This window comes from Salarias fasciatus, chromosome 10, assembly GCF_902148845.1.
Source record: "Salarias fasciatus chromosome 10, fSalaFa1.1, whole genome shotgun sequence".
NCBI lineage: Eukaryota > Metazoa > Chordata > Actinopteri > Blenniiformes > Blenniidae > Salarias > Salarias fasciatus.
The window spans coordinates 24,793,698-24,811,806 of record NC_043754.1 but is presented as its reverse complement, the minus strand read 5'-3'; the positions used below and the strand labels follow the sequence as shown (position 1 = coordinate 24,811,806).

The 18,109-nt window shown below is 42.8% G+C and overlaps 1 protein-coding gene across 1 annotated transcript in view; it reads right to left on the bottom strand.

Annotated features, from left to right (window-relative positions):
- The window catches only part of LOC115395006 (NLR family CARD domain-containing protein 3-like), a 119,886-nt gene that overhangs the window by 65,082 nt on the left and 36,695 nt on the right, over positions 1 to 18,109 (bottom strand). The gene's annotated exons all lie outside the window — the stretch shown is intronic.

Genomic DNA, 18,109 nt, shown 5'->3' with positions numbered 1-18,109 from the left:
CAGTGAATAAGCATAATGGTAATATGTCAATATTTACAGTAACGAGACAGAACGAAGCAACCACCGCCTTCGACCCTCACATCCAGCAAGAAAAAACTCCAAAAACCCAGTGGGAAAAGAAGAAATCTTGGGGAGAACCACAGTATGGAGGGATCCCTCTCCCAGGGACGGACAGCTTTGGCAACAGCTAGCATGAGACAATAAGAAGTAAAGCCTAGGACAATGTTGAGGACAGTCCGTTGGACGGTCCAGCACAAGAACCACGGATCCCAGCAGTAGAACCGAAGCCAGTCCAAGGGCAGGACCGACAGGAGTGTCCTCCCGGTCCGGACGGAGCTTGTTCGTAGGCCCTCGTAATAGTGGAGTCAGCAACTGAAACTGGAGAAGACTCCCCCTCGAAGGGGGGGACAACAGGTGAAAAGCAACTGAACGGACTAAAGGGAATAACATTCAGACATTAGAGGAGGACAGGGCTCAGTGCACCGTACTTCCCACAGCATTCTAGCTCCTGGGGCAGCTTTGTGGATACTTAACTGTTTAAACTAGTATTTAGTTAGTATAGTTTAGTTTAGTTTAATTTAGTTTGGTTTAGTTTAATTTTGTTTAGTGTAATTTGGTTTGGTTTAGTTTGGTTTAGTTTGGTTTAGTTTAGTTTGGTTTACTGTAGTTTGGTTTGGTTTACTTTAGTTTGGTTTGGTTTGTTTTAGTTTAGTTTAGTTTAGTTTAGTTTAGTTTAGTTTAGTTTGGTTTACTGTAGTTTGGTTTGGTTTACTTTAGTTTGGTTTGGTTTGGTTTAGTTTAGTTTAGTTTAGTTTAGTTTAGTTTAGTTTAGTTTAGTTTAGTTTAGTTTAGTTTAGTTTAGAATCCCTAGCTGACCTGATCATAGGCTGCATCGAAGAGAAACGTCTTGAGCCTAACCTTAAATGTGGAGACTGTGTCTGCCTCTTTGACACCACTTGGAAGCTGGTTCCATAAAAATGGTGCCTGATAGCTAAAGGCTCTTCCACCTAGTGTCCATTTAGAGACTCTAGGAGTCACCAGTAACCCTGCATTTTGAGAGCGAAGTGCTCTGATTGGTTGATAAGGCGTTAAAGCATCTTGGAGATAGGTTGGAGCCATCCCATTTAGGATTTTGTAAGTGAGGAGAAGGATTTTAAATCTAACTCTAAACTCGACTGGAAGCCAGTGAAGAGATTTTAGAATGGGAGTAATGTGTTCACGTCTTCTAGTTCCAGTTAATAATCTGGCGGCCGCATTTTGAACCAACTGAAAGTTTTTTAATACACTTTTTGGGCCGGCTGCTAGAAGGGAGTTGCAGTAGTCCAGTCTCGCAGAAACAAATGCATGGATGAGTTTTTCTGCATCGCTTCTAGGTAGAATGTTTCTTATTTTAGCTTTGTTGCGCAAGTGGAAATATGCTGTTTTACAAGCCAGGTTGATGTGTGCTTTAAATGAGATATCCTGATCAAATAAGACCCCGAGGTTCCTCACAGTAGAGGAGGAGGATACACTGACGTTATCTAAGGTGATAATCTGTTCAGATAGACACTCTCTCAGTTTATGGGGGCCTAGTATAATGACCTCTGTTTTGCCAGGATTCAGACGGAGATAGTTCGTAGTCATCCAGGTTTTAATTTCTCTGATACAGTCACTGATTCTGTCTATTTGATTAGTTTGATCAGGTTTCATAGATAAATACAGTTGTGTGTCATCTGCATAGCAATGAAAATTGATATCGTGACTTCTAATTATGTTCCCTAAAAGAAGCATATATAACAGAAATAAAATTGGCCCGAGCACGGACCCTTGAGGAACCCCATAACTGACCTGGGAGCACGGTGAGGACTGTTGGTTAACGTGAACAAATTGGTACCTATTAGATAAATAGGATTTGAACCAGCAGAGGGCTTTTCCTCTGATGCCAACCTCGCATTCTAACCTCTGCAGGAGAATATTGTGGTCGATTGTATCAAAAGCTGCACTGAGGTCTAGGAGAACCAGGATTGAGACTAGACCTGCGTCAGCCGCCAATAGCAAGTCATTAGTGACTTTAACTAACGCAGTCTCAGTGCTGTGATAAGCTCTATATCCTGACTGAAATTTCTCAAATAAACTATTGTCCTGTAGGTGGCGGTAAAGCTGTTTAACCACAACTTTTTCCAGGACTTTTGAAATAAAGGCAGATTTGATATCGGTCTGTAGTTAGCTAGAATATCAGGATCGAGATTAGGTTTTTTCAGCAGTGGTTTGATTACTGCGAATTTAAATGACTGTGGCACATAGCCATTTTCTAGAGAGGTATTTATTATAGTTATGATCGTATTTAAGATAACTGGAAGAATATCTTTGAAAAGCTTAGTTGGAATTGGATCTAGGAGACAGGTTGAGGTTTTAGAAGACATTACAATTGAAGTAATCTCAGCCCCATTTACTAATGAGAAACTATCTAGTATTTCAGGTATTTCAGGTGGAGGCAGTGGCTGGATTCCCTGAGCTTGATCTGAGGAAAGCGCTTCACTGATTTTACCTCTAATGGTTATGATTTTATCATTAAAGAATTTAAGAAAGTCATGGCAGTTTAAAGATTCTGGGATTACTGGTTCCACTACAGTATGACTGTTCACACACCGAGGCTACTTGTAATTTGAGCACCTCTGATTGTCTCCGCCGGGCATCATTACCGCCTGCGTGAATCACGACTCGACGGAATCTCCTACCTTCCTGTTTTAAAAGCCTAAGGTTCCCCTCGATGTCCCCCACTCTGGCCCCTGGGTAACACCTAACCTTCACCGCTGGCAGCTTCACGTCTCTAACTATAGAGCTGCCAATCACCAGCGTGTCCAGTTCAGTCGGTGTGTCGTCGCTGAGGGGAGAGAACCTATTGCAGATGTGAAACGGTTCTTGGAGTGCTACGTGGCGGTGCTTAGCACTAGCCTTCCTCCGGACTGTCACAAACCGGTCCTGGTCTTGTCCCGGCTGCTCGGGACACGCTGCGGGGCTAGGCTTGCTAACACTCTTCTCACTGCGGGAACGGGCTGCGAGCCCTGCCGCTACCTCGCTGTAGCTAGCGCTGCCCTGCCCCTCACATCTGCGCAGCCGCTCCTCTAACTCGGTTACCCTGGCCTCCAGCGCTGTCAATACACTGCACTTTACGCAAATACCCCTATCGTCAAGGGAGGCAGGGTTCTGACTCAACATACGGCACACTGAGCAGGAAAGAAAAGAAGACCTATCCTTGATTCATTATTGCACTGGCATCTACAGCTCTGCCGGCATCTTCTAAAGTATTATTTTATTCACTATAAACATTTGAAAATGCCAAATATTGTGGCCTCTTTCATGCCTCTTTGAATGACGTTTGCAGATTAAAAAAAATGCGTAGTATTGAGCGAACTATGATTCATTTCATGCGCTGAGACTTCACTGCTCCGGTCAAACAGTGGTGCAGAGTGAGGCGGACGACTGGACCAAGATGGCGGCTGCATTTCTCAACAGCGCCCATTCGCGGTAGCGGCCAATGCGGGGTCTACTCTTTATTATGTCTATGCTTTCAACACTCTCTGTCTGGATGACAGCTGACTCCTGAAACACAACCAACATTATGAATATACCGAGTGACTGTTCTCTAGCCCAGTGGCGCGGCGGCCCATAGCGTGCATATTACTATAAATCATACTCTTCCTTCAGTTGGGTGGCTGCCATTTTCAATTCAGCTTTATTTATAAAGTGCCAATTACAACATAGTCATTTCTAGACACTTTTACAGAGAAACCCAACAGATCCACATGAGCAGCATAAGCGACTGTGGAAAGGAAAAACTCCCTTTTAACAGGAAGAAACCTTTGCAGAACCAGGCTCAGAGGTGGCGGATTTCTGCTGTTCCGGTTGGGGTGAGGGGACAGAAAGAGAAGGAGATAGGATTTTTTTTAATGAAAAGTTGTCATTCAGGGCCCTTGATGTGCTAAAGATAGCCAGGGCCACTGTGTAATTGTTAAAGGAATACTTGTAGGAAAGGAGATAACGCTGATGAATCTATATATTGACCCCCAGGCTATCCGCCTTATTTTTTTCCCAAGGATTCTGCAGTATTTATGGAATGGGCTTCAGAGGACTCTTTTGTGGAAGGAGGCTTCAGTCGTCATTTGAATCCCTGTCTTGACAAGCTTCCATCCAGTATTTCTTGTCCATCAAATGAGGCGAGGGTCCTCACTAATATATGTAATGACACTGAATACTCTGGTGTGTGTCGGCAGCTCCACCCTGCTGATTCAGAGTTCACTTCTTTTTCCGCCTTGAATCTTGATTGACTGAATTTGAGAAAATCCACATGTGGAGCCCGAGTCCACATTTGCTGAAGGAAGTATTATCTGAACCTGCTGCTTGGAAGACGTTTCTCATTCAGGACTCTGAACAGTCCCTAAAATTTGCCAGGCAGAAATTTTATGAGTTTGGGGATAAACCGGGAAGATTCCTCGCTGACCTTGTCAAGCAGAGGGCAGATTCTCAAAATATAGTTTCTGTTACTGATTCTCATAATGTTCAATCCTTGAACCATTAATAAACATTTTACATCATTCTATTCTAATCTATACAGTTCAGAACAGCCTGACAATGCAGTGATATTTATACGCCACTTTTTTGCAGATCTGAGACTAAAGCTACAGAATATCATATATTTCAACACTGACCACTTCACTTCCTTTGAGGTTGGCTCCTCTAACACGTTTCACTGTTTCCTGATCTGCCTCCCTCCTGGCCCTGCTGGTGTCTTCTTAAATGACTTCAGTGACTTTCTATCATCCATCACCTTTGTGTGTTTTCCTCCTTGTCTGAGATCCTGAAGATATTTCAGGAATTCTACCAACAAAATCTTAAGTATCTCAAATCTCTGAAATCGAACTGGCACGACGCATTCACGACGCCTTCACGCATAGTTTGCGCATAGTTTACGAGCTTCCCGCACCGGCACGACGTGGTTGCGCGCGCAATTACGCGCGTCATATACGAGTAAAGGGGGCTTCCCCAACCCCGGGTCATTTTTGGATTTGCTGTGGAACAGACAACATGCTGGATGCCAGAGACTCCATCACTGCGGAGAAGAGAAGATGCCTGAACCTGGCAGCTGCTCTGTGTTGAAGAGCAGCAGAAAAGGCGCTGCCGAGGGCCCCGAGCTGAAGGGGGCCCCGACGGACGGCTGACATCAGTCAATTTCAATGACAAATTGAAGAAGCTACACTTGATGCTGCAGCGACAGTGGGTCGAAAATCCCCCGCATGGGGCCCTTTTCCGGGTACTCGCCGGTGGTCATGACTGGCACGCATTCTCCCGCATTGTCCCGACGCGTTCACAAGGAGTTCACGGACAGTTGGCGCATAGTTCACGGCCGGTTCGAGATATTTTGTCGTGACCAAAATTTTGAACATTTCAAAATTTTCGTCCCGCCATGGCACGCAGTCCCGACGGGTTTACGCACACTTCACGCCACTTTACGAGTGGTTTGCGACCGTTTGCGACTCGATTCGTGGCAATGCGTGCCACAGAATTGTGCAAGTGTAAACCTGGCTTTAGTCTTACTTCTAGTTTCTAGAGCAGGGCAGACCAAATTCTTCTCAGTGAAGGGCAAAACTGAATCAGGGTCAAGGGTCACCGGCCAGAACAAAACATTCATGATTGTATGAAGCTAAACACACCTTCAGCATAATCGTACTAAATAAAACTAACACAAAGTAATTCTGAAAATAAAGAGCAGTCTTATCATTATTTCACAGCTTGATATTACTGAACATCCACATCCCAGCTTTAGATCATTTCTTTCTTATAAATCCCTGTAGCTACCGTATTTACGTTTAGACGATAAAATAACCACACAGAACAGAACATGCTCCAAAGTGACACATTTTAGGCCTTTAGGCTACCACTGGACATGGTATCTTTAGTTAATTTGATTTCTGTTAAACTTACAGTCAGTTCTGTAAACAACTCATAATAGTTGTATTAGTATTACATAGAAGTTCACTCTGTGCTTTACTGCTCTTTGGTCCCGATTGTTAGACGCTTAACTTCCTTTTTTCGACTCTCGACTTCATCAAAGCAGGTTAAAAAAAAAAAAAAATCAACAGGAGTCACCCTGTGTGGATCTCCTCACCACTCTGTGTTCCCTGCTCCATGTCTTAATCAATAGGAATGTGATTGCCGTGCCACATGACATTTTGTCAAAAGAAAGAGGAGGAGGAGACATTGTCAGGCAGATCTTTTAATACAACTCGAGCAACATGGATGTACAGGATATAACAGAAGCATTTATTCGGGTAGAAAGCTGATATGTAAACACAGCAGGAGAAACTTTGAATCGGAGAAAATTCTTCATCACAACAGCGGCACTGTCTGTGCAGTCGATTTCTCCTCTGTCCAAAATCACCATACTCCAGGGTTAGAACTGTCATTTTCAGGTCAAGTCATTTTGTTTTTATCTCATCATTGGCGGAGGGAGTGGTTCACACCACTTTCAGGACCCGTTATCAGAGCAGCAACATCTGTAACTGAGGCCTCTTGACTGCACCCAGCCACAGACTGGATACAGGAAGACTCCCTCGAGTGCCTGCAGCTGCGAGCTAAGATAATCAGAAAAAGTAAATTTGAGCCAAAGTATTTGCAGTTCCTCACACATCTCACTACTACTGCTTGGGTTTCAGGCTGTCCCGTCATTAGAGACTGGACGGTATCCCTCATCGTGCAGAAGTGCAGATGTGACGGGAGGCTTGAACCTGAAACGGTCTCCTGTGAGAGCCGACACTCTGACACGTTCAGAGCTGCAGGCTCTGCATCCAGGCATCGCAGATCGAACTGTTCAGTTTTCAGAGAAAAAACTGAAAGAAAAGAAAAACATCAAGTTCAATTCCACTGGGGAAAAAAAAATGATAGGTTCTTTTTGGTCTTTGAATCACAATGACTTGCTGAGAGCTGGAGGCCTGTTTCCATGAAACCACGTGACTTCTGGGAAGGCATTGCCCTGCAGTTCTCTCATTTGGCCAGTAGGTGCTTCTGCTCACAGGGCATGCAGAGGCATTTCTCAGAAATCAGCCTGAACTCAGGAAATTCCCCCAAGTTTTCCTCCCATCAAACTCACAGTGACATCTGACATTTAGTTTTACCCGAGGAGAGTGATAGTGTGTGTGTGTGTGTGTGTGTGTGTGTGTGTGTGTGTGTGTGTGTGTGTGAGTGTTTATATATATGTATTGACACTGAACCCTGAACTGCCTCCAGTGTTGTACGTTGCTTTGGAGAAAAGCGTCTGCTCAATGAAATTGTACAATTGTGTGTGTGTGTGTGTGTGTGTGTGTGTGTGTGTGTGTGTGTGTGTGTGTGTGTGTGTGTGTGTGTGTTCTCCAATACATCACATCTGGGGATAAACAATACAATGAATCATTATGAGTCCACTCCAGTCCTCCTGTCTCCCGACATACCACTGAAACTTCTCACCAAAATGAACTCACTGTACCACTGCTGAAATAAATGCTAATAGGACTATACAATATAGTGCTTTTTACACTGCTACAGCAGAGTCCAAAAAGCTTTGCTTTGCAAATAATACTGAAATAATACTATGGTATTATGCTCAAGTGAAAAACTAAAACAATTAAGAAGCCAGCTTCGATTGCCAGTCAATAAAATATGTCTGCACAGTCACACAGTGAGATGTTTGTTCACAAAGTAATGTGTGAATTATGCTCATGTACTGCCACCTAGTGACCGGACTTGAGTTAATTAAGTTTTGTTTTTGTTGGATTCATTCCTCCACAGAAGGAAAACCAGCCTCGTAAACCAGCCCCCCCACTCCTCATCCGTTTGGATTTGGAGATGAGCTCAGTCTGGGTCGGAGCCCATAGAAGGGGATTTCACGCAGTCCTGAAACAGCCGAGCCAATCAGTGTTGCCGCTTTTTGTTTTCAATTTTTTTTTTGATGAATTCCGGTGGCTAAACCGGAAGTGACGCTATCGCTGCGTGTATCGGAGAAGACGGACTTTAACTTAAACCATCGTCTGAAAACTGCAATCAGTAAAGTTATAGCCGAAATACCAGGAATTACAACAATCAAGCAAGATCAAGAGTCTGACCTGGAGAGTTTCTAACAGGAAAAGACGTTTTCGCATGTCTTTGCGTGTAAGGAAGCTACAGCTAATGAGCAAATGCTAATCCTTAGAGAAGCGAACGCATTATGATGACATATTTGTTTTGAAGTGCTGATTGGCTCCAAATCCAAATGTGGATGAGGAGTGAGCGGGTCTGAATTACAAGGCTAGGTCACTCTAGCCTCATAAGCAATCCACATTTGGACTTTGGAGCTGGGCTCAGTCTGGGCAGGAGTCCATAGAAAGAGAATGCAACTTGGTTGTGAAACGGGACAGCCAAATAGCGTTGACGATTTTTGTTTTCAAATTTTTTTGGCGAATTCCGAAGGCAAAACCGGAGGTGATGCCATCACTGCACGTAGCGGAGATTACGGAGATAAACTTCAACCATCATTCAGAAGTTGCAATAAGTAAAGTATTAGCCAAAACAACAAGTATGTCAACAATCAGGCAAGAGCAAGAGTCTGTGCTTGGTGAGTTTCTAACAGGAAAAGACGTTTTCGCATGTCTTTGCATGTAGAGAAGCTGGAGCTAAAGAGCTAAAGCTAACCCTTGGAGAAGCCAACGCATTTTGATGAATGATTGGCTGAAGTACGCTGTCAGTCAAAGGAGTAATGGTGCGTTCACACTGGACGCGTTGCAAGCGTCACGGGCGTTGCTTTTACATTCAAAGTCTATGGTAGACGAGCTTCAACGGACCTAACGCGCGTCAGGCGCTTTTCGAGTTTTTCGAGCGTTGGCGATACGCGTCACACGCGTCGCTCATTGCAGGCATGAACGCCTGAAGTTGGGAAAATTGAACTTTGGAAGCGTCAACGCTGGGCGTCATCCAATCACAGACGAGCGCTGTAGAGATGTGCGGATGACTCATTTTTCCATCCGCAACCGCTTCTTAAAATCTCCTTCCGCCCGCTATCTGCCCATATGAACCATTTTTTTAAATCAATTTTCAAAACCGAACCCACCCGGTATCCACAGAATGGTGTTTAGGTGTATTGAGGTTACTTTTTTTTTATTTGAGTGCTTCAACCGCAACCCGGCCGATTGTAATTAAAATTTTAATTTTTCGACACGTCATCCGCCCGATCCGCGGTTGTCCGCGGGCTCAGCGGGTGCAACCGCAATCCACGCATCTCTAGAGCACCGATGCGGGCCAGAAGGTCGTCAAACTGGGCCCGGGAGAGGCAGAAGTACCGCTGAAAGCGAACCTCGTCCTCACGCAGCTCCTGGAGCAAATGGTGAAATTCGCCAAATGGTGAAATTCACCAAATTGCGAATGCCGCCGTAGGATGGGATGAACCCAAAAACGTCGCACAGGCACCTGACGACGCCGTTTTCTGGCTTTCTTTATTAAATAAAGCCAAGCCAGTGTCTGGATGGGATCCGCTATTGTCAACATGAAGACAGGACACAGAAGCTCCTCCCACTCCCGCCAATGAGCTGCCGCGCGTTGTGCGCGTTGCAAGCGTTGCAAGCGCACAGCATAGTAAATTCGCAAGTTCTTTGGCGCTTTAGCCTCAGAGGATCTTTATCCTTAAGTCACCTTGTGTTATGGTATTGTAATAATGTTTTAATGAGCGATATTGAGTTATACTTGGTAGCAGTTCATGAGGGGTTTTGAATGAGTGGAGGCAGCATGTGTGATGCTAACTGCTAGCATCTGTGAGTGACTGCTAGATTATTACAGATGTATTGTCTGCAACTTTAACTTTACATCATTCTTCAAGTATCGCTCAATGAACAGTCATGTCCGGCATTAAAAGAGCTTCAAACATTTATCAGGTCATGACCCTTCTGAGGAGGTATTGATCCACCAATTATTTTGATTTAAAAATTTATAATACTCCAAAAAAAAAAATACTGTAAAATATATGACCAATCAGTGATTACCAATATGAATGACATGGAATTAAACCAATCAGTGCCATTTCATGGCTGCAACTTTGGGTGGATTTAAGGTCACCCACCGAAATTCGGTGTATAAATGTACTGAACTTGAAGAATCATGAAACGGCCCACTTTAGAAATTTACCACAAGCCACGACTCATGCTTTATTCAGCACATACGTTTATTTTCTACTTGTATCACATTCACATTGCACTGTGATAGAGGTCGAATTTAAAATGTGGTGTGAATGATCATGCAAAAAAAAATCAGATCCCAGCAAGAAATCATGAGCATCAAGACCTGCAGTGTGAACAGAGCCCAAGTTTGATTCTCTCTGCAATACGGGAGAAAGTGCATCCCTTTCCAGGTCAACACGGGACGGCCGCGTGCTTTTGTTTCCATTCCAAATACAGGATGATTACGTTTTTCAAGGGGCGGTTGCAACTCGAAAAGTGTTCATATGGATCCATTCTGCTGATCTCACGAATGTTTTCAAGGTACCAAGCCTTGAGAAACATCTTTTCTTGGTACTGTCCATTTTCTTTTAATTTTCCAATGTAGTGTCTGTCATGGCACGGTGCACAGAAGCCTGAGATGTAAATGACCACTGCAGGCCGCTTTAATGGCTGCCGGGCCGACAATGCATTGTGGTGTGACCTAGCCTTCCAAACCCTATATTTACTAATTCAAAAGTACTCTGCAGCATTCGGGGTGCTAAAATAGCTTATCGTTGAGTGTAGATCACTTTGGCAGGCTTGGATAAGCATGATATGGCTAATTTAAAACACCCTCTCCTTTGTTTCAGGATGATGAGGGCGAACAGCGATTCAGGTAACCAGGGACCAGAATGATTTGCTCATGAAGCAATTCCATGCAGTGAAGCCAGTGGCAAAACTGTTGGGCTGCTCCTCATCATTTTTATGTCAGAGGACGAAGCAGCTTGGTTTACCAGTGAGGAGAGAAGATGAAGAACTTGAACACCATGTAAGACTTCAAGGCCTGTATCCAAACTCAGAATAAAGAGGTCATTGATGGTTTACTGTCTTCCAGACATTTATGTATTTTTTTTACTCATTGACGTCATAATTTGACAGGATTAGAGCCTTGCTGTGTGCAGATGGACTGCTGGTTCCACGGCGTAGGGTGGCTGAGATGTTGGCTCAGATAAACCCAGCAGCTGCTGCAAGGAGATGGAGCAGCTCTGTAGCGAGACTCGTGGATCCTGCACCTTCCCCCCATCAGCCTGTGGCTTCAAGATGGAAACATGCACCTTATAGGGTCAATTCATCACGGTAAAACTGTTGGTTCACCACCCTTTATACTGTCATGATGTGGTCACAGCGATGTGTCAGGTAGTCCACATTTGGCCATGAGGCACACATGAAGTCAGTGCTGTTGAAAATGATCTGGGAAAGTAATCAGCCAACAAGTACAAAACAGACCATCTCGTCCTGAATGTAATTTCAATCATGATCAAGAAAACCAACAAACAGATTAGTTCAAAAACATATTATTTAGGAAGGCTGTGTGAGAATTTGGAAGAATGTTTTCATAGTGTTCCTCCCAATTCTGCTTTTCATGAGCAGTGCTGCCCTTCTTGGACAAACATTTTTCTGATCACTGATAGCAGCAGTGATTTATAGCAGAACTGTGGTGATTTGGGAAATCATAGCTGAACAAATGAACCTGTGCGGTGCTCGCTTTTATTGGCTAATATTTATTTTATTGGACACTGTAGTGTAAACATGTGTGACCCAGGTAACCTGTTTCGTATCTTTTGATCATGTCGGCTCCAGCTCCAATATTTCTTGTGGTCAGCTATTAAAAAAAGACAGTGATGACATTTTTTAAGACTGAATTGTCATTAAACCTTGTTACTATTTGATGTCCTTAAATGTTGTTTTCCATTTTAACTTCCACTTGTTTATGAACCATAAGTGTTTGTTCTGTGTCTGTATTGATCATTGCAGATGGGACCTTGGAGTTCATGGCAGCATCGATGGGCACTCTCGGCTGATCACTTCTCTGAACTGCAGCTCAGACCACCGTGCCTCCACTGTGCTGTCTCACTTTCTGAAAGCCCCTGGCCTGGACGACCCTCCAGAGTGCGGATAGATTCCGGTGGTGAAAACTTACAGGCAGCCAATATGGAAGTGAATTTGGACCAAAAATCAACTTAAAATACATGAAAAAAAATGCTGTTTAACTCAAAATTCAATTCAATTCAATTCAGCTTTATTTATGAAGTGCCATAATTAAAATTAACAATCAATCATCCAAACTGCATTTTGATTTTCATCTTTAAAGACTTCTTATTCTGTGACTTAATTAAAATAATAAAAAAAAAATATGATTTGAGATTTAACTTTCAAAACATGCCCCAGCTACAAGGTGTCAAAATTCAATTTGAAATGTCAAGTTCGTAGATGAAAATGCTTTTAGCCAAAATGCTTTTTCATTTTATGGTTATGGCTGCATTGAGTGACTCCTTGTCAAAACTTAGAATGAAGCATCCAAACTGTATTTTTATTTTCATCGTAAGGTTGCACATTTTGTATGAGAATTAAAAATAAAAAAGGAGATTGCTGTTTTATTTTCATTTCCACCCCACAAAAAATGTATCAATATTGAATTTGACTTCCGAATGTCAGCATCGCAGGAGAGAGATGTCATTGAGTCACTGTCGCAGATGTTATGATGACTGATATAATATTTATATGATATTTATATTTTTATGATATTTATATAATTTACTATTTTACTCGTATACCTCAGACATATTGATTCTGCACTGCTGTGAAGTGCTTTGTGACAGCTGTTCTTTCAAAAGCGCTGTACAAATAAATATTACTTACTGACTACTTACCCACACACACAGGCAACACACACAGACACACGCACACACATGCAAACATTCTAACACACATTCATAAACCAAGAGAGAGATAGAGTGCAAGAGATGATCAAATACTGTCTGTGGCACTGAAACATCTACAAACATTTAGGACATACACGGATTCCTTCCCTCTCACGCTCTCTCTCTCTCTCTCTCTCTCTATTTCACTCTCTCTCGCTCTCTCTCTCTCACACACACACACACACACACACACACACACGTTCATGATCAAAGAAATATGTCACTGTCCATGGTGCTGAAACAACATCCACGAACATGAACTCAGTGCAGCTCTTCCCTCACTCCCTCACACACACATTCATATATGAACACACGAACGCTGTTACGCCGACTCTTTCTTTCCAAATGTCCAAACAAAAAAACTGAATAAGAGTCGCCCTTTGAGAAGGAGGTTTTGACTCGCAGATCCAAAGAAACACTGTAGGAGAGCTTCCTGATTTACAAAGGTCTACAATTTATTTAAACAAACCAACATATTCTCCGTGGTGGACTCTTTAACTCAAAACGCCATGAAACAAATCAAACACTTAGTTTTCTGCAGTCAAAAAACTGTCTCTGTCCTTTCTCATTAAACATCGAGCTTTTCTCCTGATGACAGAGAGGAGGGTCGGACTGGAAGGAGGAGAGATACAGACAATCATGATTATCAGCTGAGTAAAAAAAAAATGTTAAAAAAAATTAATGTTTCTGTTCATTACTTAAATTTATATCTATTAAACAAATTACACACACATACACACGTTCACAAGCACACACAGAGAGAGAGAGAGAGAGAGAGAGAGAGTGAGAGAGAGAGAGACAGAAAGACAGAGAGATGGATAGAGAAACTGGTGCTGTCCATGGTCCTGAAAAAAAAATTCTGACGATTATTTACTACATGCATTGCTTCCCTCCCTCACAAACACACGCATACAAACATGCGTGCAAACACACACACACACACACACACACACACACACACACACACACACACACACACACATCAAGAGAGAGATTATCCCAATCTTTGTGACCACACAGTCTGGGGTCTGTTTCTCAGTCCACCCTTGTGGATGCTCTTCACACAGTTCCTGTATAAAATCGTCTTGTCAGCCTTGTGTAAAGAAAGTCTTTCAGACTGTGTGATCTCCAGGAGGGGGCCGGACAGTTCACCTAACTCCAGAGTCAGCAGGACCTCGGGAAGGGATCCTCAGCATCCAGGGAGAGTTCTCCTTGGTAGTTTACTGTTAAAATCATCAACGATAAAATCACAGGGTGCAGCCCTCCATAGCCTCAACAGCCAGGTCAACAAGAGAGGACACACTGATGGAAAGACTGTGAGTTATAACCAGGTACATTGATTATAGAATGATATTATAGGTTATAGAATTATAGATTGGCATTGAAATTTGGATTGTAAGACAGCAATTTTGTTGATTGTACTTATTGTTTTCATGATTAACTACAACATTAGACATTCCACCTACTCAATACTTATTTGATCCCATTTTAAATAAGATCACAAAATGAGCAAACCTTTTCTCTCGCCACTCTTTTGGAGTTTTCAAACTCTCTTAGAAGAGCAGTGTGAGTTTTTAGGTACTGGAAGCAAAACCATCCAGTCTCATCAGCTGGGTGGACCTGAATCAGATGTGCTTCAAATCCCACCAAGTCTTCTCCATTATGCTGTGGGTTTTGTTGTCCTTGGTTATGTTCTGCAACATAAACACATAACAGCAGTGATTATTTAGTGTCTTGACACCATTTCACGTGTGATAAAAAAAAAAAAAAAACATTTAAAAGATATATCATTTTTAAAATAAAATTAAAAATTATATGTGTTTGGTGGTTTGTCAAAATGTTGGATTTTTTGGTGTAGTCCTCATACACCTTGCCTTTGCCGTGTCTTCCAAGGTCACCTTCTTCATAAAACAAAAGTTAGTATCTGCCACTTTTCAAAAAGCAACTCAGATAACATTTTTTGGAAGATGGCCACGAATAGCTTGCTTGGTTATGCAAAACTCACCAATGATGATCCCACTCCATAATCCGGCATCAGGAAGTCGGTTCTTGGTGAGGCGCTCCATGATTCCCCTGGAGAAGTAGATGTTGGGCATCTGACATCCAGGACAACTCATAAAAACAAGTTTCTCGTATCTTTTCCCAAAGTTATTTTTTCCTTTGATTCCCTGGCATTAAAAATGTTCAATGTTGAGTTTGGAAACCTTAAAGTGGTGTAGACATGGTGGACAATACTTCAGCAAAAGTGGGTTATAGTTTCATTTTTATAAAGCAAATGACAATCCAACATGTTTCAGCTCAGAACTTGTTCCACTGACTGGATTACACTGAATGGCTCAACCCTTGAAAACATGTAAGTGTACAGGAATGCAGTCCTTTTTTTGTTTGAAAAATATTGCAATCACTCAGTTACTAAAGTCAAGCATTGCTTCAGCAGTTTCTGAAATGTATAAGTAAATATGTATATTTAGGACCTCAGCTACAGTCCGTGTTATTTTCCATTAAGTCCTCTTCAGTGGAGTTGATCTTGATGGATTAATTGATCTGGATCCTTTTCCTCATGAGAAAGGACTTTAGATTTTGGTAATGTTTTTCAACATTGTAATGAATTGACTAGAAAACACCACAGCAGAGAACTTCCAGTTTGATGGGCATGGGATAGTCACGCTTTTCCGCGGCTCCCGCAACTTTTACATTAACTAACCCACCTAGCCTGTTATTTTTCATACCAACATTCTCGGTTACGGTGTAAGTGTCTCGCACACTTCATACCCCGCCATGCCGCCTAAATCTGCCAAAATGAGTGAGGAAACAGGGTCCGAAGCTGCTAGCACTCCCGCTAATGTTAGCAAAGCCGACATTATAGCGCTGCTAGCCGAACACAGAACGGCTTTACTGGAGGGCCTGAAAAGCAACTGCGCTTCAGACGGCCTTGGACAGCCATGGTGAGCGCCTTGTATCTTTGGAAGAAAATGCCAAAACCCTCCATCAACGCCTTGCTAAAGTGGAAGATAGCTGCATGACGCTACTAGCCGCTAACGAGAAGCTAAAGGCTAAGCTATCGGACATTGAATCAAGGAACAGGCGGTGTAACGCCCGATTTATTGGTCTGCAAGAGGGGATAGAGGGTAGAGCCATATGAAATCCGTGTTAACGGAATTGCGGACGGAATCGCGGAAATGACCAATAAAAACGGAATTGGAATAAAACGCGGAATATTGCGGAATTCGTCCTAATCTGATCTGAAATTCAGTTTTCGGGAGAAAATGGAACCTTATAGTGCAAAACAAACATGCTGGGGGGACCGCCCGAGCTGCTGCAACGTGTACGTCACTTCCACAGCGCTGCTAACATGCTAAAGCTGGGTTCACAACGCCAAATGCTTTCCGCGATTTTGCGTCAAAATACAATTGAAAACAAATGTGAACGCACGTTCCAGCCACGACGAGACGCGACGGACAACAAGATGTCCAAGCGAGCTGCTCCCTCCCCTCTCACACATTCAAGAAAGTTATGAAACTCAACGCTAAGCGCTAAATACAGAGCAGAACAGTACACGGACTTTTATGCCTCAGGGGAAAAGCTTTTTTGTAAATACTTTCAACGTACTGTGGACTGGACTCGCAAAGACGCATGCGACTAATTGAAAAGTATTTCTTTGTTGCAGGACTTTAAACATTAAATGGACTGTTATATCCTATTAAATTGTGGACATTTATTCATTTCCACTTACCAGACACCTTTTTTTATGGTAAAAATGAGCATAAAAAACAAAATACCAAATTCAGAAATATTAAAACGGAAAAAACGGAATTTTGGGAAAAAATAAAACGGATTTCATATACCTCTAACAGAGGGTCCGCATCCCTCCAAGTTCTTCTCACAAATGTTGCAAGATGTTTTCGGGAAGGACATCTTCCCCTCTCCCCCTGAATTAGACCGTGCTCACCATAGCCTAGCCCCGAAACCTGCATCCGGAGGCAGGCCCAGGCCTGTTATTGTTTGCTTTCACCGCTACCAAAACAAGGAGCTGCTAATGCGAGAGGCCAGGAGGAGAAGCGATCTGAAATACATGGACAAACCATTCTGGGTCTATGAGGACTACAGCCCCGAGGCGGTGAATCAATGGAGGGAGTACAAGTCGGTGATGTCGGACTTATACAACATGGGCCTGAAGCCATCACTGCTGTACCCGGCGCGGCTACGCATCATCAAAACAGACGGCGTGCGCCACACATTCGGCTCTGTTGTGGAGGCAGAAAGGTTTGTTGAAGATCACAAGGCAGACTGAACTATTTTGTACGGGATGAAGCAATGGACTATTTTTGATGACTGTTACTTTCATACTGTTATGATACTAATTGCCTAATTTTTATTTGCAGCCACACAGCTGCATATAGGTGAGAATTTGCACATATTTTGAACAATCAGTTAATTTGACGTCCTTCCAATGGTGGTGTTAATATTTTCTTTAACATGTGGGTTCAAGGAGTGTTAGAACAGTTATGGAAATTCTGAAGATAGAGGAGGTAGGTGTGCTGTATGTTCTGACAGCCAGTTTCACCTGGGGGTTCAGAAGGTTTTTTTTGGGGGGTATTGTTGCTGTCAATGTTACAAGACAAGTGTTCTGTTTTATTTTATTGGCACAGTCAGGCAGAAATAGAGTTATCTGATATTGTGTGTTGTGTGTATCTGCATATAATGATTGTGTTTTTTAAGATGTCTCCAGAATGGCAACCTCAGTTGATTTGGTTACCTGGAATGTGAAAGGCCTCAACCACCCGGTCAAAAGGAAAAGGGTTCTTGTTCACTTGAAAAATATGAATGCCAGTATAGCCTTCATTCAAGAAACCCATCTTAAGACTGCAGACAATGTCCGATTGAAAAGTGGTTGGGTGGGGCAGGTGTTCCACTCCACTTTTGCAGGGAAAGCCAGAGGTGTCGCAATATTGATAAATAAGAAAGTTCCGTTTACCCCTTTGCCAACCCTGGCTGATTCGAATGGGCGATATGTTGTGGTAACTGGTTTGCTTTTTAGTCTTAAAGTTGTGTTGGCTTGCATTTACGCCCCAAATTGTGATGACCCCAATTTCTTTTCATGTGTTTTTGGCCTCCTGCCATGTTTAAACTCTCACTTATTAGTTATGGGGGGTGACTTTAATTTATGTTAGATCC